This window comes from Perissodus microlepis, chromosome 15 (genome assembly GCF_051167445.1).
Source record: "Perissodus microlepis isolate ML-2025 ecotype Zambia chromosome 15, ASM5116744v1, whole genome shotgun sequence".
NCBI classification, from domain to species: domain Eukaryota; kingdom Metazoa; phylum Chordata; class Actinopteri; order Cichliformes; family Cichlidae; genus Perissodus; species Perissodus microlepis.
The window spans coordinates 11,380,531-11,402,425 of NC_140475.1; the positions used below are offsets into that span (position 1 = coordinate 11,380,531).

At 39.9% G+C, this 21,895-nt stretch overlaps 7 long non-coding RNA genes across 8 annotated transcripts; 4 read left to right on the top strand and 3 right to left on the bottom strand.

Moving 5' to 3' along the window:
- Window positions 1-224: 224 nt before the first annotated feature.
- On the bottom strand, window positions 225-1,855 carry LOC146371769 (uncharacterized). The gene is made up of 2 exons (XR_014802806.1): window positions 890-1,855; window positions 225-809 (listed from the first exon to the last, which is right to left on the bottom strand). It is a non-coding gene; the product is annotated as an uncharacterized LOC146371769 (long non-coding RNA).
- A 2,322-nt stretch (window positions 1,856-4,177) lies between these two features.
- On the top strand, window positions 4,178-4,881 carry LOC146371770 (uncharacterized). Its single transcript, XR_014802804.1, has 3 exons — window positions 4,178-4,498; window positions 4,574-4,636; window positions 4,721-4,881. It is a non-coding gene; the product is annotated as an uncharacterized LOC146371770 (long non-coding RNA).
- A 68-nt stretch (window positions 4,882-4,949) lies between these two features.
- Window positions 4,950-6,580, bottom strand: LOC146371771 (uncharacterized). The gene is made up of 2 exons (XR_014802803.1): window positions 5,615-6,580; window positions 4,950-5,534 (listed from the first exon to the last, which is right to left on the bottom strand). It is a non-coding gene; the product is annotated as an uncharacterized LOC146371771 (long non-coding RNA).
- Window positions 6,581-8,902: 2,322 nt separating this feature from the next.
- On the top strand, window positions 8,903-9,606 carry LOC146371772 (uncharacterized). Its single transcript, XR_014802802.1, has 3 exons — window positions 8,903-9,223; window positions 9,299-9,361; window positions 9,446-9,606. It is a non-coding gene; the product is annotated as an uncharacterized LOC146371772 (long non-coding RNA).
- Window positions 9,607-9,674: 68 nt separating this feature from the next.
- Window positions 9,675-11,404, bottom strand: LOC146371773 (uncharacterized). The gene is made up of 2 exons (XR_014802801.1): window positions 10,340-11,404; window positions 9,675-10,259 (listed from the first exon to the last, which is right to left on the bottom strand). It is a non-coding gene; the product is annotated as an uncharacterized LOC146371773 (long non-coding RNA).
- A 1,536-nt stretch (window positions 11,405-12,940) lies between these two features.
- Window positions 12,941-14,587, top strand: LOC146371774 (uncharacterized). Its single transcript, XR_014802832.1, has 3 exons — window positions 12,941-13,948; window positions 14,024-14,086; window positions 14,171-14,587. It is a non-coding gene; the product is annotated as an uncharacterized LOC146371774 (long non-coding RNA).
- Window positions 14,588-17,880: 3,293 nt separating this feature from the next.
- On the top strand, window positions 17,881-19,591 carry LOC146371775 (uncharacterized). Of its 2 annotated transcripts, XR_014802831.1 has the most exons (4): window positions 17,881-18,346; window positions 18,612-18,673; window positions 18,749-18,811; window positions 18,896-19,591. It is a non-coding gene; the product is annotated as an uncharacterized LOC146371775 (long non-coding RNA). The 2 variants fall into 2 exon arrangements; XR_014802830.1 differs by having other exon boundaries at window positions 17,881-18,673.
- Window positions 19,592-21,895: the final 2,304 nt, after the last annotated feature.

Consider the following 21,895-nt stretch of genomic DNA (forward strand, 5'->3'; position numbering starts at 1 on the left):
TGATGAAAATGAACAGGAAGAGGGTCCAGCCACTTCTCCAACAAACCTTTCCTCAGTAAGATGTTCAGCACTGATTTACAACCAACCTAAGTAGGCATGTACTATGAATGTCAATGCTATTTTCTGTGTTTCAATAGCTCCCTGTAAAGCAGCTGTACAAGATCTATTTGATCAAGAAAATAAAAAAATGCGACTTGGAAATGGAACACTTCAAGCAGCAGATCCAAAAGACCAAGATTGAGATTTTACTGCTGGAACATCAGTTAAGGGTGGGTGAAGTGGTCAGAGATGGACGAATTATTTCAGTGTTTGAACAACATAATAATATACTTATTAATACTTTGTGTACAGGAAATACAGGCGACCAATAAAGCCAGTTGAACAAAAAATCTGTTTATTCGTCTTTCAACATGTTGAGGTGATGGGTCAAAGGAAATGATTGTGACATATGGTGTCTCTGACTGCTCTTCCATCTTGTATGTCCGTGGGAGGGTCAGGATGTTCATGGTTTGGATCACTGCTGATGTTTGGTTCAGAAGGACAGTGTTCTCCTCTAATTGTGGCAATGTTGTGAAGAATCACACATGCCACAATAATGTCACATGCCCTTTCTGGGGTGACCCTGAGTCTTTGAAGGCACTGGAACCGGGCCTTAAGCATTCCGATAGTCATTTCAACTCTGGCTCTTGTCCTGCAATGAGCCAGATTATGTCGCTGCTGTGGGCCCGGTTCAGGGTCAGGGTAAGGGGTAAGCAAATAGGGTAAACATGGATACCCCCTATCACCAAGCAAGTAGCCAGTGAACTCTCCTAAGACAGAAGGATACACTTCAGTTCAAATGTCCCTGTAGCAATCGGTCTTTATATATTTTAAAGTATTTTCAACTCACCATGTCCAAATTTTGTGCTCAGTGTACATTCACGAAAAATTTGTGAGTCATGAACAGAGCCTGGCCACTTGGCTTCCACATTTGTGATAATGTTGGCAGCATCACATATGATCTTCACAGTGCAGAGAACACAAATTAGCATCCATTACTATAATGAAATAATTTGTTAGTTTGAAATGCTACAGGGAACTATGTACCTGTACATTAATGCTGTGGAAAGACTTCCTGTTCACATAGTCTCCTTCATTTACTGAAGGAGCAATGATTGGAATGTGAGTGCCATCTATACAGCCAATCACGCCTGGGAACCCTGAAAATAAATGTAAAATTTAAGTAGTAGTTCAAGTATCACCACATCATGAATTAAGTTTTGTTCATCCTGATACCTGCAATTTTGTGGAATCCCTCTTTGATAAATCTTGTGGGTCTATGACCGGGGAACACCACAAACGAGTACAGGAGACGTTTCAGTGCAACTGTAACATTCCTGACTGCCCGACAGACGGTAGCCTTGGAAACGTGCTCAGCGTCACCAATATTATACAGAAAGCTCCCGTTTGCAAAAAAACGAAGTGCAATACAAATAATATGTACAGAACTGAGAGAATGTCCGCGATGTGTCACATGAGCAATATTAGGCCTGAGGATGTTATTCAAATGAATTATAGATTGTGCTGAAAAACGGTAACGTTCACACAGAAAATCATCAGGAAATGATAAAATGTCCAAACGCGCTCTAATCACTCTCTCCCGGCGGAGAGCTCTGCGGAGAATTTGGGCTTCAACATCTACTGGCTCTTCAAGGAAGGGGCACGCCATGTCTGACACTTCCTACAGTCAGGTTTCCGACAAAGAGGCGGAGAAAGTCAGGGTTAGTTGAAGTAAACCTGCTAGGGGGCAGGTTAGCTTCACGGAGTGTGTCGTCATAGTAACTCACTCAGAATTAATCTAAACTCGCTTTGTGAAACCGAAAAGCCAGAGTTTTCGTTAACTCAGGGAATACTTACTCAGAGTTTGCACTAAACCGGCTTTCTGAAACAGGGCCCCGCAGGCAAACCTGACTCACCACACAAATTCTTCAAACTGGCTTTAAAAATAACAAACACAAAGAAGGAAATTTATTCGCAACAGAACGGTGGGAACAATCACGCTTTCCTCTTGCTGTGACATTAAATACCAATGAAGAAATACTAATGAGGCTCAGCAAATTCAAGCATTAAAAATCTTTTTGCATCTCTGATTTCTTTTTCTGTAGTTTCCACAATGCAATCATGGGTAAATAAAAGCTAAAGGTGACAAAGGCTCGCCCGCATTACGCATGTGAGCTGTTGTCACTAGACCACATATACAGTACATCACTTTATGTGGAACAGAAAGGGGAGTGGACAATTTCAGCCGAACATTAAGACAGTAATTCTCAAAATAAATCTTGGAAAATAAACTCTTATATGTAAATGTTATTCTTTGTAAATAAGGACTGTGACTTTAAAGCCTGTAGATTTTTAAGATGTTAATCATTATCTGACTTTTATCACGAATCAGATTATTTTCCTGGTGATGCCTGAGGGAGGTGGATATCTTGGAAGAGAAGAAAAACACAATCCAAACAAACATCTTGCCTGACCAGTACTGTTTTCCAGTAAGGAGAAACAGATTCTATGTTCCAATACCAAACTTACATTTAAACTTTGACAACACTTTCAAGTTTAATCATCTGAACTCGTGTTAAATAAGTCACTGTTATCTATTGTACACTGCATCATACATTTGTTTAATATCATTTTAGGAATTGTAGGAATGGCTGTCACTATGTGTACTTTGATTTTTTTCCCCTTAAATTAACTTGGCTGTCACTGCTTTTTTTGGTTGAAGGAGGCACATGATAGACACATAGTGTGTGCATATCAAACGTCACAAAGGATAATGCCTATTACCCTAACACACACTTGTTAACTACTTATAGATATGTAAAGGTTAGTCCTTCTTTTACAATGCTGAAGATTTAGACTATGAGCCAATGTAAAGTTTATAATAATAATGGATTGCATTTATATAGCACTTTTCGGGGCCCTCAAAGCGCTTTACAATTTCACTATTCATCCACGCTCACATTCACACACTGGTGGAGGCAAGCTACAGTTGTAACCACAGCTGCCCTGGGGCAGACTGACAGAAGCGAGGCTGCCATATTGCGCCATCGGCCCCTCTGGCCATCATCAGTAGGCGGTAGGTGAAGTGTCTTGCCCAAGGACACAACGACCGAGACTGTACGAGCCAGGGCTCGAACCGGCAACCTTCCGGTTACAAGACGAACTGCCAACTCTTTGACCCACGACCGCACAAATTTATAGCACATTTGCATAAAATAAAAAGCACTGATAATTACCAAAATCATTTTTTATGTTTCTGTAATGGTTAGTGCAGCAGTATGCACGAGCTGAATTGTAAGTATTGTTATCCATTAATTTTCAAATTTACTGTTTTATAAAAAAGAAGAAGAAATAGTAAACTAATTATTAATGCCTATTACCCTAACACACAAGTTGTGTGTCACGACTTAAGCGAGTCACCATGGAGACGGAGGGAAAGAAGGCGCGGTCAATGTATTTTACAGCGCTTGAGGCCGAAATTCTGATGGCAGCATATGCCGATAACATGCAAATTTTGCGGAAAAAAAGTAACACAGCCTCAGCTGCAAAAGAAAGGGAGCATGCATGGCAAAACATAGCCGACAGAGTCAATGCGTGAGTGTTAATTTAAACATTGATCTAGGGATTTCCACCCATTTAACACGTTATTTTATTATATTTTATTTTATTTTTTATTTTATACATTTTATTTTGTGATGTGATGTGAGCGCAGGTGCAACCCAACAGGCCCCAAACGTTCCTGGCAGCAAGTAAAAATGAAATATAAAAATATAGTCCAAACAGGTAAGGTGTAATTGTATTATGAGCCATAGTGCTTGGTCTGTTTGTCCTATGTAAATCAATTGCAGTTAGAGGCTACATTAATTTTCTTTCTGTAAGCACTTATTGAAATTATCCGAGCACATTACAAGTACATATTTGCTTACTCTGTATGCTCAAATGTGACCCGTTATAGCCAACAGAAAAAAAGCGGAGGCCCGAAAAACAGGTGGGGGTCCTCCACCACCACCACTCACAGAGGCTCAGCAGTTGGCCCTCAGCCAAAACAGTGGGCACCCTGTGGCTGAAGGCATCTCTGCGGGGACATCCTCTGAGTCAATAACCCCGCAAGACACAAGTGCCTACGTAAGAGGTAAATTCAAAATAATACATGATGTGCATACATCCTTTCTTCACAGTCACCTTTGCAGTGCTACTCATTCATTTGATAAACTCTTTACCATAATGAATTATTTTGTAGTGAAGTTATTTCCCTACTGATTTTGCCTTCCCTCAGTCTTGGTTGTCTTTGAGAGCATAATGACAATGAAGTGTAAGGTGATTGGTATATGTTTGTTAATTGCCATTTGGTCCCTTGTAAGTTATAAGTGACCTGTATAAACCTCATATTCTATCAGTTGATGGTGATGGTGTACTGCATCTGGTGCAGCCTCCTGTTGAGCCAGACCAACATGCAGTTGTGAGTACTCTTAATACTCCACAGATTATATGAGTTTACAGTAAAACAGCAATGTTGTTAATTTCTTTACTACAGGAAAATAATGAAGAAACATTGACAGCTGTTACAGAGGAGGAAGCAACAGAGACACTTTATGAGGTTTACATCTTACAATGGAAAATATAACAATTGAATAAAATGTGGTACTATAATAAAACCATGGGCTTTCTATGTCTCTAACAGAGTGATGATGGAAATGAACAGGAAGAGGGTCCAGCCACTTCTCCAACAAACCTTTCCTCAGTAAGATGTTCAGCACTGATTTACAACCAACCTAAGTAGGCATGTACTATGAATGTCAATGCTATTTTCTGTGTTTCAATAGCTCCCTGTAAAGCAGCTGTACAAGATCTATTTGATCAAGAAAATAAAAAAATGCGACTTGGAAATGGAACACTTCAAGCAGCAGATCCAAAAGACCAAGATTGAGATTTTACTGCTGGAACATCAGTTAAGGGTGGGTGAAGTGGTCAGAGATGGACGAATTATTTCAGTGTTTGAACAACATAATAATATACTTATTAATACTTTGTGTACAGGAAATACAGGCGACCAATAAAGCCAGTTGAACAAAAAATCTGTTTATTCGTCTTTCAACATGTTGAGGTGATGGGTCAAAGGAAATGATTGTGACATATGGTGTCTCTGACTGCTCTTCCATCTTGTATGTCCGTGGGAGGGTCAGGATGTTCATGGTTTGGATCACTGCTGATGTTTGGTTCAGAAGGACAGTGTTCTCCTCTAATTGTGGCAATGTTGTGAAGAATCACACATGCCACAATAATGTCACATGCCCTTTCTGGGGTGACCCTGAGTCTTTGAAGGCACTGGAACCGGGCCTTAAGCATTCCGATAGTCATTTCAACTCTGGCTCTTGTCCTGCAATGAGCCAGATTATGTCGCTGCTGTGGGCCCGGTTCAGGGTCAGGGTAAGGGGTAAGCAAATAGGGTAAACATGGATACCCCCTATCACCAAGCAAGTAGCCAGTGAACTCTCCTAAGACAGAAGGATACACTTCAGTTCAAATGTCCCTGTAGCAATCGGTCTTTATATATTTTAAAGTATTTTCAACTCACCATGTCCAAATTTTGTGCTCAGTGTACATTCACGAAAAATTTGTGAGTCATGAACAGAGCCTGGCCACTTGGCTTCCACATTTGTGATAATGTTGGCAGCATCACATATGATCTTCACAGTGCAGAGAACACAAATTAGCATCCATTACTATAATGAAATAATTTGTTAGTTTGAAATGCTACAGGGAACTATGTACCTGTACATTAATGCTGTGGAAAGACTTCCTGTTCACATAGTCTCCTTCATTTACTGAAGGAGCAATGATTGGAATGTGAGTGCCATCTATACAGCCAATCACGCCTGGGAACCCTGAAAATAAATGTAAAATTTAAGTAGTAGTTCAAGTATCACCACATCATGAATTAAGTTTTGTTCATCCTGATACCTGCAATTTTGTGGAATCCCTCTTTGATAAATCTTGTGGGTCTATGACCGGGGAACACCACAAACGAGTACAGGAGACGTTTCAGTGCAACTGTAACATTCCTGACTGCCCGACAGACGGTAGCCTTGGAAACGTGCTCAGCGTCACCAATATTATACAGAAAGCTCCCGTTTGCAAAAAAACGAAGTGCAATACAAATAATATGTACAGAACTGAGAGAATGTCCGCGATGTGTCACATGAGCAATATTAGGCCTGAGGATGTTATTCAAATGAATTATAGATTGTGCTGAAAAACGGTAACGTTCACACAGAAAATCATCAGGAAATGATAAAATGTCCAAACGCGCTCTAATCACTCTCTCCCGGCGGAGAGCTCTGCGGAGAATTTGGGCTTCAACATCTACTGGCTCTTCAAGGAAGGGGCACGCCATGTCTGACACTTCCTACAGTCAGGTTTCCGACAAAGAGGCGGAGAAAGTCAGGGTTAGTTGAAGTAAACCTGCTAGGGGGCAGGTTAGCTTCACGGAGTGTGTCGTCATAGTAACTCACTCAGAATTAATCTAAACTCGCTTTGTGAAACCGAAAAGCCAGAGTTTTCGTTAACTCAGGGAATACTTACTCAGAGTTTGCACTAAACCGGCTTTCTGAAACAGGGCCCCGCAGGCAAACCTGACTCACCACACAAATTCTTCAAACTGGCTTTAAAAATAACAAACACAAAGAAGGAAATTTATTCGCAACAGAACGGTGGGAACAATCACGCTTTCCTCTTGCTGTGACATTAAATACCAATGAAGAAATACTAATGAGGCTCAGCAAATTCAAGCATTAAAAATCTTTTTGCATCTCTGATTTCTTTTTCTGTAGTTTCCACAATGCAATCATGGGTAAATAAAAGCTAAAGGTGACAAAGGCTCGCCCGCATTACGCATGTGAGCTGTTGTCACTAGACCACATATACAGTACATCACTTTATGTGGAACAGAAAGGGGAGTGGACAATTTCAGCCGAACATTAAGACAGTAATTCTCAAAATAAATCTTGGAAAATAAACTCTTATATGTAAATGTTATTCTTTGTAAATAAGGACTGTGACTTTAAAGCCTGTAGATTTTTAAGATGTTAATCATTATCTGACTTTTATCACGAATCAGATTATTTTCCTGGTGATGCCTGAGGGAGGTGGATATCTTGGAAGAGAAGAAAAACACAATCCAAACAAACATCTTGCCTGACCAGTACTGTTTTCCAGTAAGGAGAAACAGATTCTATGTTCCAATACCAAACTTACATTTAAACTTTGACAACACTTTCAAGTTTAATCATCTGAACTCGTGTTAAATAAGTCACTGTTATCTATTGTACACTGCATCATACATTTGTTTAATATCATTTTAGGAATTGTAGGAATGGCTGTCACTATGTGTACTTTGATTTTTTTCCCCTTAAATTAACTTGGCTGTCACTGCTTTTTTTGGTTGAAGGAGGCACATGATAGACACATAGTGTGTGCATATCAAACGTCACAAAGGATAATGCCTATTACCCTAACACACACTTGTTAACTACTTATAGATATGTAAAGGTTAGTCCTTCTTTTACAATGCTGAAGATTTAGACTATGAGCCAATGTAAAGTTTATAATAATAATGGATTGCATTTATATAGCACTTTTCGGGGCCCTCAAAGCGCTTTACAATTTCACTATTCATCCACGCTCACATTCACACACTGGTGGAGGCAAGCTACAGTTGTAACCACAGCTGCCCTGGGGCAGACTGACAGAAGCGAGGCTGCCATATTGCGCCATCGGCCCCTCTGGCCATCATCAGTAGGCGGTAGGTGAAGTGTCTTGCCCAAGGACACAACGACCGAGACTGTACGAGCCAGGGCTCGAACCGGCAACCTTCCGGTTACAAGACGAACTGCCAACTCTTTGACCCACGACCGCACAAATTTATAGCACATTTGCATAAAATAAAAAGCACTGATAATTACCAAAATCATTTTTTATGTTTCTGTAATGGTTAGTGCAGCAGTATGCACGAGCTGAATTGTAAGTATTGTTATCCATTAATTTTCAAATTTACTGTTTTATAAAAAAGAAGAAGAAATAGTAAACTAATTATTAATGCCTATTACCCTAACACACAAGTTGTGTGTCACGACTTAAGCGAGTCACCATGGAGACGGAGGGAAAGAAGGCGCGGTCAATGTATTTTACAGCGCTTGAGGCCGAAATTCTGATGGCAGCATATGCCGATAACATGCAAATTTTGCGGAAAAAAAGTAACACAGCCTCAGCTGCAAAAGAAAGGGAGCATGCATGGCAAAACATAGCCGACAGAGTCAATGCGTGAGTGTTAATTTAAACATTGATCTAGGGATTTCCACCCATTTAACACGTTATTTTATTATATTTTATTTTATTTTTTATTTTATACATTTTATTTTGTGATGTGATGTGAGCGCAGGTGCAACCCAACAGGCCCCAAACGTTCCTGGCAGCAAGTAAAAATGAAATATAAAAATATAGTCCAAACAGGTAAGGTGTAATTGTATTATGAGCCATAGTGCTTGGTCTGTTTGTCCTATGTAAATCAATTGCAGTTAGAGGCTACATTAATTTTCTTTCTGTAAGCACTTATTGAAATTATCCGAGCACATTACAAGTACATATTTGCTTACTCTGTATGCTCAAATGTGACCCGTTATAGCCAACAGAAAAAAAGCGGAGGCCCGAAAAACAGGTGGGGGTCCTCCACCACCACCACTCACAGAGGCTCAGCAGTTGGCCCTCAGCCAAAACAGTGGGCACCCTGTGGCTGAAGGCATCTCTGCGGGGACATCCTCTGAGTCAATAACCCCGCAAGACACAAGTGCCTACGTAAGAGGTAAATTCAAAATAATACATGATGTGCATACATCCTTTCTTCACAGTCACCTTTGCAGTGCTACTCATTCATTTGATAAACTCTTTACCATAATGAATTATTTTGTAGTGAAGTTATTTCCCTACTGATTTTGCCTTCCCTCAGTCTTGGTTGTCTTTGAGAGCATAATGACAATGAAGTGTAAGGTGATTGGTATATGTTTGTTAATTGCCATTTGGTCCCTTGTAAGTTATAAGTGACCTGTATAAACCTCATATTCTATCAGTTGATGGTGATGGTGTACTGCATCTGGTGCAGCCTCCTGTTGAGCCAGACCAACATGCAGTTGTGAGTACTCTTAATACTCCACAGATTATATGAGTTTACAGTAAAACAGCAATGTTGTTAATTTCTTTACTACAGGAAAATAATGAAGAAACATTGACAGCTGTTACAGAGGAGGAAGCAACAGAGACACTTTATGAGGTTTACATCTTACAATGGAAAATATAACAATTGAATAAAATGTGGTACTATAATAAAACCATGGGCTTTCTATGTCTCTAACAGAGTGATGATGGAAATGAACAGGAAGAGGGTCCAGCCACTTCTCCAACAAACCTTTCCTCAGTAAGATGTTCAGCACTGATTTACAACCAACCTAAGTAGGCATGTACTATGAATGTCAATGCTATTTTCTGTGTTTCAATAGCTCCCTGTAAAGCAGCTGTACAAGATCTATTTGATCAAGAAAATAAAAAAATGCGACTTGGAAATGGAACACTTCAAGCAGCAGATCCAAAAGACCAAGATTGAGATTTTACTGCTGGAACATCAGTTAAGGGTGGGTGAAGTGGTCAGAGATGGACGAATTATTTCAGTGTTTGAACAACATAATAATATACTTATTAATACTTTGTGTACAGGAAATACAGGCGACCAATAAAGCCAGTTGAACAAAAAATCTGTTTATTCGTCTTTCAACATGTTGAGGTGATGGGTCAAAGGAAATGATTGTGACATATGGTGTCTCTGACTGCTCTTCCATCTTGTATGTCCGTGGGAGGGTCAGGATGTTCATGGTTTGGATCACTGCTGATGTTTGGTTCAGAAGGACAGTGTTCTCCTCTAATTGTGGCAATGTTGTGAAGAATCACACATGCCACAATAATGTCACATGCCCTTTCTGGGGTGACCCTGAGTCTTTGAAGGCACTGGAACCGGGCCTTAAGCATTCCGATAGTCATTTCAACTCTGGCTCTTGTCCTGCAATGAGCCAGATTATGTCGCTGCTGTGGGCCCGGTTCAGGGTCAGGGTAAGGGGTAAGCAAATAGGGTAAACATGGATACCCCCTATCACCAAGCAAGTAGCCAGTGAACTCTCCTAAGACAGAAGGATACACTTCAGTTCAAATGTCCCTGTAGCAATCGGTCTTTATATATTTTAAAGTATTTTCAACTCACCATGTCCAAATTTTGTGCTCAGTGTACATTCACGAAAAATTTGTGAGTCATGAACAGAGCCTGGCCACTTGGCTTCCACATTTGTGATAATGTTGGCAGCATCACATATGATCTTCACAGTGCAGAGAACACAAATTAGCATCCATTACTATAATGAAATAATTTGTTAGTTTGAAATGCTACAGGGAACTATGTACCTGTACATTAATGCTGTGGAAAGACTTCCTGTTCACATAGTCTCCTTCATTTACTGAAGGAGCAATGATTGGAATGTGAGTGCCATCTATACAGCCAATCACGCCTGGGAACCCTGAAAATAAATGTAAAATTTAAGTAGTAGTTCAAGTATCACCACATCATGAATTAAGTTTTGTTCATCCTGATACCTGCAATTTTGTGGAATCCCTCTTTGATAAATCTTGTGGGTCTATGACCGGGGAACACCACAAACGAGTACAGGAGACGTTTCAGTGCAACTGTAACATTCCTGACTGCCCGACAGACGGTAGCCTTGGAAACGTGCTCAGCGTCACCAATATTATACAGAAAGCTCCCGTTTGCAAAAAAACGAAGTGCAATACAAATAATATGTACAGAACTGAGAGAATGTCCGCGATGTGTCACATGAGCAATATTAGGCCTGAGGATGTTATTCAAATGAATTATAGATTGTGCTGAAAAACGGTAACGTTCACACAGAAAATCATCAGGAAATGATAAAATGTCCAAACGCGCTCTAATCACTCTCTCCCGGCGGAGAGCTCTGCGGAGAATTTGGGCTTCAACATCTACTGGCTCTTCAAGGAAGGGGCACGCCATGTCTGACACTTCCTACAGTCAGGTTTCCGACAAAGAGGCGGAGAAAGTCAGGGTTAGTTGAAGTAAACCTGCTAGGGGGCAGGTTAGCTTCACGGAGTGTGTCGTCATAGTAACTCACTCAGAATTAATCTAAACTCGCTTTGTGAAACCGAAAAGCCAGAGTTTTCGTTAACTCAGGGTATACTTACTCAGAGTTTGCACTAAACCGGCTTTCTGAAACAGGGCCCCGCAGGCAAACCTGACTCACCACACAAATTCTTCAAACTGGCTTTAAAAATAACAAACACAAAGAAGGAAATTTATTCGCAACAGAACGGTGGGAACAATCACGCTTTCCTCTTGCTGTGACATTAAATACCAATGAAGAAATACTAATGAGGCTCAGCAAATTCAAGCATTAAAAATCTTTTTGCATCTCTGATTTCTTTTTCTGTAGTTTCCACAATGCAATCATGGGTAAATAAAAGCTAAAGGTGACAAAGGCTCGCCCGCATTACGCATGTGAGCTGTTGTCACTAGACCACATATACAGTACATCACTTTATGTGGAACAGAAAGGGGAGTGGACAATTTCAGCCGAACATTAAGACAGTAATTCTCAAAATAAATCTTGGAAAATAAACTTTTATATGTAAATGTTATTCTTTGTAAATAAGGACTGTGACTTTAAAGCCTGTAGATTTTTAAGATGTTAATCATTATCTGACTTTTATCACGAATCAGATTATTTTCCTGGTGATGCCTGAGGGAGGTGGATATCTTGGAAGAGAAGAAAAACACAATCCAAACAAACATCTTGCCTGACCAGTACTGTTTTCCAGTAAGGAGAAACAGATTCTATGTTCCAATACCAAACTTACATTTAAACTTTGACAACACTTTCAAGTTTAATCATCTGAACTCGTGTTAAATAAGTCACTGTTATCTATTGTACACTGCATCATACATTTGTTTAATATCATTTTAGGAATTGTAGGAATGGCTGTCACTATGTGTACTTTGATTTTTTTCCCCTTAAATTAACTTGGCTGTCACTGCTTTTTTTGGTTGAAGGAGGCACATGATAGACACATAGTGTGTGCATATCAAACGTCACAAAGGATAATGCCTATTACCCTAACACACACTTGTTAACTACTTATAGATATGTAAAGGTTAGTCCTTCTTTTACAATGCTGAAGATTTAGACTATGAGCCAATGTAAAGTTTATAATAATAATGGATTGCATTTATATAGCACTTTTCGGGGCCCTCAAAGCGCTTTACAATTCCACTATTCATCCACGCTCACATTCACACACTGGTGGAGGCAAGCTACAGTTGTAACCACAGCTGCCCTGGGGCAGACTGACAGAAGCGAGGCTGCCATATTGCGCCATCGGCCCCTCTGGCCATCATCAGTAGGCGGTAGGTGAAGTGTCTTGCCCAAGGACACAACGACCGAGACTGTACGAGCCAGGGCTCGAACCGGCAACCTTCCGGTTACAAGACGAACTGCCAACTCTTTGACCCACAACCGCACAAATTTATAGCACATTTGCATAAAATAAAAAGCACTGATAATTACCAAAATCATTTTTTATGTTTCTGTAATGGTTAGTGCAGCAGTATGCACGAGCTGAATTGTAAGTATTGTTATCCATTAATTTTCAAATTTACTGTTTTATAAAAAAGAAGAAGAAATAGTAAACTAATTATTAATGCCTATTACCCTAACACACAAGTTGTGTGTCACGACTTAAGCGAGTCACCATGGAGACGGAGGGAAAGAAGGCACGGTCAATGTATTTTACAGCGCTTGAGGCCGAAATTCTGATGGCAGCATATGCCGATAACATGCAAATTTTGCGGAAAAAAAGTAACACAGCCTCAGCTGCAAAAGAAAGGGAGCATGCATGGCAAAACATAGCCGACAGAGTCAATGCGTGAGTGTTAATTTAAACATTGATCTAGGGATTTCCACCCATTTAACACGTTATTTTATTATATTTTATTTTATTTTTTATTTTATACATTTTATTTTGTGATGTGATGTGAGCGCAGGTGCAACCCAACAGGCCCCAAACGTTCCTGGCAGCAAGTAAAAATGAAATATAAAAATATAGTCCAAACAGGTAAGGTGTAATTGTATTATGAGCCATAGTGCTTGGTCTGTTTGTCCTATGTAAATCAATTGCAGTTAGAGGCTACATTAATTTTCTTTCTGTAAGCACTTATTGAAATTATCCGAGCACATTACAAGTACATATTTGCTTACTCTGTATGCTCAAATGTGACCCGTTATAGCCAACAGAAAAAAAGCGGAGGCCCGAAAAACAGGTGGGGGTCCTCCACCACCACCACTCACAGAGGCTCAGCAGTTGGCCCTCAGCCAAAACAGTGGGCACCCTGTGGCTGAAGGCATCTCTGCGGGGACATCCTCTGAGTCAATAACCCCGCAAGACACAAGTGCCTACATAAGGGGTAAATCCAAAATAATACATGATGTGCATACATCCTTTCTTCACAGTCACCTTTGCAGTGCTACTCATTCATTTGATAAACTCTTTACCATAATGAATTATTTTGTAGTGAAGTTATTTCCCTACTGATTTTGCCTTCCCTCAGTCTTGGTTGTCTTTGAGAGCATAATGACAATGAAGTGTAAGGTGATTGGTATATGTTTGTTAATTGCCATTTGGTCCCTTGTAAGTTATAAGTGACCTGTATAAACCTCATATTCTATCAGTTGATGGTGATGGTGTACTGCATCTGGTGCAGCCTCCTGTTGAGCCAGACCAACATGCAGTTGTGAGTACTCTTAATACTCCACAGATTATATGAGTTTACAGTAAAACAGCAATGTTGTTAATTTCTTTACTACAGGAAAATAATGAAGAAACATTGACAGCTGTTACAGAGGAGGAAGCAACAGAGACACTTTATGAGGTTTACATCTTACAATGGAAAATATAACAATTGAATAAAATGTGGTACTATAATAAAACCATGGACTTTCCATGTCTCTAACAGAGTGATGATGGAAATGAACAGGAAGAGGGTCCAGCCACTTCTCCAACAAACCTTTCCTCAGCAAGATGTTCAGCACTGATTTACAACCAACCTAAGTAGGCATGTACTATGAATGTCAATGCTATTTTCTGTGTTTCAATAGCTCCCTGTAAAGCAGCTGTACAAGACCTATTTGATCAAGAAAATAAAAAAATGCGACTTGGAAATGGAACACTTCAAGCAGCAGATCCAAAAGACCAAGATTGAGATTTTACTGCTGGAACATCAGTTAAGGGTGGGTGAAGTGGTCAGAGATGGACGAATTATTTCAGTGTTTGAACAACATAATAATATACTTATTAATACTTTGTGTACAGGAAATACAGGCGACCAATAAAGCCAGTTGAACAAAAAATCTGTTTATTCGTCTTTCAACATGTTGAGGTGATGGGTCAAAGGAAATGATTGTGACATATGGTGTCTCTGACTGCTCTTCCATCTTGTATGTCCGTGGGAGGGTCAGGATGTTCATGGTTTGGATCACTGCTGATGTTTGGTTCAGAAGGACAGTGTTCTCCTCTAATTGTGGCAATGTTGTGAAGAATCACACATGCCACAATAATGTCACATGCCCTTTCTGGGGTGACCCTGAGTCTTTGAAGGCACTGGAACCGGGCCTTAAGCATTCCGATAGTCATTTCAACTCTGGCTCTTGTCCTGCAATGAGCCAGATTATGTCGCTGCTGTGGGCCTGGTTCAGGGTCAGGGTAAGGGGTAAGCAAATAGGGTAAACATGGATACCCCCTATCACCAAGCAAGTAGCCAGTGAACTCTCCTAAGACAGAAGGATACACTTCAGTTCAAATGTCCCTGTAGCAATCGGTCTTTATATATTTTAAAGTATTTTCAACTCACCATGTCCAAATTTTGTGCTCAGTGTACAGTCTCGAAAAATTTGTGAGTCGTGAACAGAGCCTGGCCACTTGGCTTCCACATTTGTGATAATGTTGGCAGCATCACATATGATCTTCACAGTGCAGAGAACACAAATTAGCATCCATTACTATAATGAAATAATTTGTTAGTTTGAAATGCTACAGGGAACTATGTACCTGTACATTAATGCTGTGGAAAGACTTCCTGTTCACATAGTCTCCTTCATTTACTGAAGGAGCAATGATTGGAATGTGAGTGCCATCTATACAGCCAATCACGCCTGGGAACCCTGAAAATAAATGTAAAATTTAAGTAGTAGTTCAAGTATCACCACATCATGAATTAAGTTTTGTTCATCCTGATACCTGCAATTTTGTGGAATCCCTCTTTGATAAATCTTGTGGGTCTATGACCGGGGAACACCACAAACGAGTACAGGAGACGTTTCAGTGCAACTGTAACATTCCTGACTGCCCGACAGACGGTAGCCTTGGAAACGTGCTCAGCGTCACCAATATTATACAGAAAGCTCCCGTTTGCAAAAAAACGAAGTGCAATACAAATAATATGTACAGAACTGAGAGAATGTCCGCGATGTGTCACATGAGCAATATTAGGCCTGAGGATGTTATTCAAATGAATTATAGATTGTGCTGAAAAACGGTAACGTTCACACAGAAAATCATCAGGAAATGATAAAATGTCCAAACGCGCTCTAATCACTCTCTCCCGGCGGAGAGCTCTGCGGAGAATTTGGGCTTCAACATCTACTGGCTCTTCAAGGAAGGGGCACGCCATGTCTGACACTTCCTACAGTCAGGTTTCCGACAAAGAGGCGGAGAAAGTCAGGGTTAGTTGAAGTAAACCTGCTAGGGGGCAGGTTAGCTTCACGGAGTGTGTCGTCATAGTAACTCACTCAGAATTAATCTAAACTCGCTTTGTGAAACCGAAAAGCCAGAGTTTTCGTTAACTCAGGGTATACTTACTCAGAGTTTGCACTAAACCGGCTTTCTGAAACAGGGCCCCGCAGGCAAACCTGACTCACCACACAAATTCTTCAAACTGGCTTTAAAAATAACAAACACAAAGAAGGAAATTTATTCGCAACAGAACGGTGGGAACAATCACGCTTTCCTCTTGCTGTGACATTAAATACCAATAAAGAAATACTAATGAGGCTCAGCAAATTCAAGCATTAAAAATCTTTTTGCATCTCTGATTTATTTTTCTGTAGTTTCCACAATGCAATCATGGGTAAATAAAAGCTAAAGGTGACAAAGGCTCGCCCGCATTACGCATGTGAGCTGTTGTCACTAGACCACATATACAGTACATCACTTTATGTGGAACAGAAAGGGGAGTGGACAATTTCAGCCGAACATTAAGACAGTAATTCTCAAAATAAATCTTGGAAAATAAACTTTTATATGTAAATGTTATTCTTTGTAAATAAGGACTGTGACTTTAAAGCCTGTAGATTTTTAAGATGTTAATCATTATCTGACTTTTATCACGAATCAGATTATTTTCCTGGTGATGCCTGAGGGAGGTGGATATCTTGGAAGAGAAGAAAAACACAATCCAAACAAACATCTTGCCTGACCAGTACTGTTTTCCAGTAAGGAGAAACAGATTCTATGTTCCAATACCAAACTTACATTTAAACTTTGACAACACTTTCAAGTTTAATCATCTGAACTCGTGTTAAATAAGTCACTGTTATCTATTGTACACTGCATCATACATTTGTTTAATATCATTTTAGGAATTGTAGGAATGGCTGTCACTATGTGTACTTTGATTTTTTTCCCCTTAAATTAACTTGGCTGTCACTGCTTTTTTTGGTTGAAGGAGGCACATGATAGACACATAGTGTGTGCATATCAAACGTCACAAAGGATAATGCCTATTACCCTAACACACACTTGTTAACTACTTATAGATATGTAAAGGTTAGTCCTTCTTTTACAATGCTGAAGATTTAGACTATGAGCCAATGTAAAGTTTATAATAATAATGGATTGCATTTATATAGCACTTTTCGGGGCCCTCAAAGCGCTTTACAATTCCACTATTCATCCACGCTCACATTCACACACTGGTGGAGGCAAGCTACAGTTGTAACCACAGCTGCCCTGGGGCAGACTGACAGAAGCGAGGCTGCCATATTGCGCCATCGGCCCCTCTGGCCATCATCAGTAGGCGGTAGGTGAAGTGTCTTGCCCAAGGACACAACGACCGAGACTGTACGAGCCAGGGCTCGAACCGGCAACCTTCCGGTTACAAGACGAACTGCCAACTCTTTGACCCACGACCGCACAAATTTATAGCACATTTGCATAAAATAAAAAGCACTGATAATTACCAAAATCATTTTTTATGTTTCTGTAATGGTTAGTGCAGCAGTATGCACGAGCTGAATTGTAAGTATTGTTATCCATTAATTTTCAAATTTACGGTTTTATAAAAAAGAAGAAGAAATAGTAAACTAATTATTAATGCCTATTACCCTAACACACAAGTTGTGTGTCACGACTTAAGCGAGTCACCATGGAGACGGAGGGAAAGAAGGCACGGTCAATGTATTTTACAGCGCTTGAGGCCGAAATTCTGATGGCAGCATATGCCGATAACATGCAAATTTTGCGGAAAAAAAGTAACACAGCCTCAGCTGCAAAAGAAAGGGAGCATGCATGGCAAAACATAGCCGACAGAGTCAATGCGTGAGTGTTAATTTAAACATTGATCTAGGGATTTCCACCCATTTAACACGTTATTTTATTTTATTTTATTTTATTTTTTATTTTATACATTTTATTTTGTGATGTGATGTGAGCGCAGGTGCAACCCAACAGGCCCCAAACGTTCCTGGCAGCAAGTAAAAATGAAATATAAAAATATAGTCCAAACAGGTAAGGTGTAATTGTATTATGAGCCATAGTGCTTGGTCTGTTTGTCCTATGTAAATCAATTGCAGTTAGAGGCTACATTAATTTTCTTTCTGTAAGCACTTATTGAAATTATCCGAGCACATTACAAGTACATATTTGCTTACTCTGTATGCTCAAATGTGACCCGTTATAGCCAACAGAAAAAAAGCGGAGGCCCGAAAAACAGGTGGGGGTCCTCCACCACCACCACTCACAGAGGCTCAGCAGTTGGCCCTCAGCCAAAACAGTGGGCACCCTGTGGCTGAAGGCATCTCTGCGGGGACATCCTCTGAGTCAATAACCCCGCAAGACACAAGTGCCTACATAAGAGGTAAATTCAAAATAATACATGATGTGCATACATCCTTTCTTCACAGTCACCTTTGCAGTGCTACTCATTCATTTGATAAACTCTTTACCATAATGAATTATTTTGTAGTGAAGTTATTTCCCTACTGATTTTGCCTTCCCTCAGTCTTGGTTGTCTTTGAGAGCATAATGACAATGAAGTGTAAGGTGATTGGTATATGTTTGTTAATTGCCATTTGGTCCCTTGTAAGTTATAAGTGACCTGTATAAACCTCATATTCTATCAGTTGATGGTGATGGTGTACTGCATCTGGTGCAGCCTCCTGTTGAGCCAGACCAACATGCAGTTGTGAGTACTCTTAATACTCCACAGATTATATGAGTTTACAGTAAAACAGCAATGTTGTTAATTTCTTTACTACAGGAAAATAATGAAGAAACATTGACAGCTGTTACAGAGGAGGAAGCAACAGAGACACTTTATGAGGTTTACATCTTACAATGGAAAATATAACAATTGAATAAAATGTGGTACTATAATAAAACCATGGACTTTCCATGTCTCTAACAGAGTGATGATGGAAATGAACAGGAAGAGGGTCCAGCCACTTCTCCAACAAACCTTTCCTCAGCAAGATGTTCAGCACTGATTTACAACCAACCTAAGTAGGCATGTACTATGAATGTCAATGCTATTTTCTGTGTTTCAATAGCTCCCTGTAAAGCAGCTGTACAAGACCTATTTGATCAAGAAAATAAAAAAATGCGACTTGGAAATGGAACACTTCAAGCAGCAGATCCAAAAGACCAAGATTGAGATTTTACTGCTGGAACATCAGTTAAGGGTGGGTGAAGTGGTCAGAGATGGACGAATTATTTCAGTGTTTGAACAACATAATAATATACTTATTAATACTTTGTGTACAGGAAATACAGGTGACCAATAAAGCCAGTTGAACAAAAAATCTGTTTATTCGTCTTTCAACATGTTGAGGTGATGGGTCAAAGGAAATGATTGTGACATATGGTGTCTCTGACTGCTCTTCCATCTTGTATGTCCGTGGGAGGGTCAGGATGTTCATGGTTTGGATCACTGCTGATGTTTGGTTCAGAAGGACAGTGTTCTCCTCTAATTGTGGCAATGTTGTGAAGAATCACACATGCCACAATAATGTCACATGCCCTTTCTGGGGTGACCCTGAGTCTTTGAAGGCACTGGAACCGGGCCTTAAGCATTCCGATAGTCATTTCAACTCTGGCTCTTGTCCTGCAATGAGCCAGATTATGTCGCTGCTGTGGGCCCAGTTCAGGGTCAGGGTAAGGGGTAAGCAAATAGGGTAAACATGGATACCCCCTATCACCGAGCAAGTAGCCAGTGAACTCTCCTAAGACAGAAGGATACACTTCAGTTCAAATGTCCCTGTAGCAATCGGTCTTTATATATTTTAAAGTATTTTCAACTCACCATGTCCAAATTTTGTGCTCAGTGTACATTCACGAAAAATTTGTGAGTCATGAACAGAGCCTGGCCACTTGGCTTCCACATTTGTGATAATGTTGGCAGCATCACATATGATCTTCACAGTGCAGAGAACACAAATTAGCATCCATTACTATAATGAAATAATTTGTTAGTTTGAAATGCTACAGGGAACTATGTACCTGTACATTAATGCTGTGGAAAGACTTCCTGTTCACATAGTCTCCTTCATTTACTGAAGGAGCAATGATTGGAATGTGAGTGCCATCTATACAGCCAATCACGCCTGGGAACCCTGAAAATAAATGTAAAATTTAAGTAGTAGTTCAAGTATCACCACATCATGAATTAAGTTTTGTTCATCCTGATACCTGCAATTTTGTGGAATCCCTCTTTGATAAATCTTGTGGGTCTATGACCGGGGAACACCACAAACGAGTACAGGAGACGTTTCAGTGCAACTGTAACATTCCTGACTGCCCGACAGACGGTAGCCTTGGAAACGTGCTCAGCGTCACCAATATTATACAGAAAGCTCCCGTTTGCAAAAAAACGAAGTGCAATACAAATAATATGTACAGAACTGAGAGAATGTCCGCGATGTGTCACATGAGCAATATTAGGCCTGAGGATGTTATTCAAATGAATTATAGATTGTGCTGAAAAACGGTAACGTTCACACAGAAAATCATCAGGAAATGATAAAATGTCCAAACGCGCTCTAATCACTCTCTCCCGGCGGAGAGCTCTGCGGAGAATTTGGGCTTCAACATCTACTGGCTCTTCAAGGAAGGGGCACGCCATGTCTGACACTTCCTACAGTCAGGTTTCCGACAAAGAGGCGGAGAAAGTCAGGGTTAGTTGAAGTAAACCTGCTAGGGGGCAGGTTAGCTTCACGGAGTGTGTCGTCATAGTAACTCACTCAGAATTAATCTAAACTCGCTTTGTGAAACCGAAAAGCCAGAGTTTTCGTTAACTCAGGGTATACTTACTCAGAGTTTGCACTAAACCGGCTTTCTGAAACAGGGCCCCGCAGGCAAACCTGACTCACCACACAAATTCTTCAAACTGGCTTTAAAAATAACAAACACAAAGAAGGAAATTTATTCGCAACAGAACGGTGGGAACAATCACGCTTTCCTCTTGCTGTGACATTAAATACCAATGAAGAAATACTAATGAGGCTCAGCAAATTCAAGCATTAAAAATCTTTTTGCATCTCTGATTTCTTTTTCTGTAGTTTCCACAATGCAATCATGGGTAAATAAAAGCTAAAGGTGACAAAGGCTCGCCCGCATTACGCATGTGAGCTGTTGTCACTAGACCACATATACAGTACATCACTTTATGTGGAACAGAAAGGGGAGTGGACAATTTCAGCCGAACATTAAGACAGTAATTCTCAAAATAAATCTTGGAAAATAAACTTTTATATGTAAATGTTATTCTTTGTAAATAAGGACTGTGACTTTAAAGCCTGTAGATTTTTAAGATGTTAATCATTATCTGACTTTTATCACGAATCAGATTATTTTCCTGGTGATGCCTGAGGGAGGTGGATATCTTGGAAGAGAAGAAAAACACAATCCAAACAAACATCTTGCCTGACCAGTACTGTTTTCCAGTAAGGAGAAACAGATTCTATGTTCCAATACCAAACTTACATTTAAACTTTGACAACACTTTCAAGTTTAATCATCTGAACTCGTGTTAAATAAGTCACTGTTATCTATTGTACACTGCATCATACATTTGTTTAATATCATTTTAGGAATTGTAGGAATGGCTGTCACTATGTGTACTTTGATTTTTTTCCCCTTAAATTAACTTGGCTGTCACTGCTTTTTTTGGTTGAAGGAGGCACATGATAGACACATAGTGTGTGCATATCAAACGTCACAAAGGATAATGCCTATTACCCTAACACACACTTGTTAACTACTTATAGATATGTAAAGGTTAGTCCTTCTTTTACAATGCTGAAGATTTAGACTATGAGCCAATGTAAAGTTTATAATAATAATGGATTGCATTTATATAGCACTTTTCGGGGCCCTCAAAGCGCTTTACAATTCCACTATTCATCCACGC